Here is a 1307-nt window from a genome sequence, read left to right as displayed (position 1 = left end):
CTTGTGAGCATCACATAGTAAAGCTAGTCTAAAAATCGGAGCAAGAACACATAATGTTTATAAAAAAAAAATTAATATCATGATTAGTAGAGGCCGATCTTTGATCGGGCGAGCGGGGGTGCTCAATTCATGACCTTCCCCTCTTGTACCTAAGTTCCTGACCCAAGGAAACTTTGGCAATGACGGACATGTGGCCTTTGGCACGAGTCATGGGTTTCCTAAATTTCCCCAAAAATAAAAATATTTAGGTGGCGACTCTGTATCTGGCAAAGCAGTCCAATTTTGGCACTTTTTGATTCAAAATCAATTTTCCAAAATGATTTGCCGGATTTGGACTCTTTGGTGTTTATCTATTTCACATTGCACTTGTGAGATTAGATTCAGAACCGAGAGAGTCCGAACTGTAAGGCTTTCTTTTCAAACCTTCCGAAAGGGGGCGCGAAAAAGTCGAGCTACAGTCAAGTCTTCCAGTTTGGCATACTAGGTGGCTGCCACTTCTGATAAGGTCCTTCTGAATAATGATATTTTTTTAGCCCGCTTCAAGCCCGTTTGTTTCAAGACATCCGAGAAGAGATGGACGTGAATGATAGGATCTTCGCTCCATCAAATCTGTCAATGTGCGGCATTTTGAACATCTGTGGCAATGTTACAGAAACCTCAATATAGCCGTCTTCAATGTCCGGGATGGAAATGAAGCCTTGAGATTTCTTAAGTATTTTCTCCAGCTTGACCATTTTTATCATGGCAAGATTGATGTCATTGATGTCGAAAGAAAGAAGCCCTCCATGAGGCTGTGCCAGAGGCCTGAAGGCTTGAGCTTGTGCTAACACCTCTTAAGGATCCGAAACTTGAAGGTTTTCAGGTAGTGGAGGTGGATCAAGATTTGGCTGGGCAGTTGGAACTGGATGTGTGCTAGATGCTGATGCCCCAGATAGGCGTCACATTTCAGCAATGTTCTGATCTTGCACAGCTATCCTTTCGTTCAGTGTATCCATGGCCTGTTGGAATGTTGTCATCATAGCTATAACTTCTTCAGCACTTTGCACCATTATAGATCTAGGCAAGTCAGATATTGGTGAACTGAGCGGGTAAGAACGAACAAGCGACTGATAAGTGCTCTGTACTAGTGATAACTGCCTGGTTCTTCTCCTTTGAATAATTAGCGAGAGAGAGCCTAGCACTGGCTGATCATCAATTAGATCTCGAATTTTGCAAAACCTATCGGCGCGAGCCCACAAAACTTAGGGGATATCAGGTCTCTCTGAAGCTATGATTTCAAGACTACCTAGAAAAAGAAAAGCAATAAT

Source organism: Camellia sinensis, chromosome 7 (assembly GCF_055761805.1).
Source record: "Camellia sinensis isolate YWXY chromosome 7, ASM5576180v1, whole genome shotgun sequence".
Classification (NCBI taxonomy): Eukaryota; Viridiplantae; Streptophyta; class Magnoliopsida; order Ericales; family Theaceae; genus Camellia; species Camellia sinensis.
The sequence above is the reverse complement of the archived record's forward strand: the minus strand, read 5'-3'. Positions refer to the sequence as shown.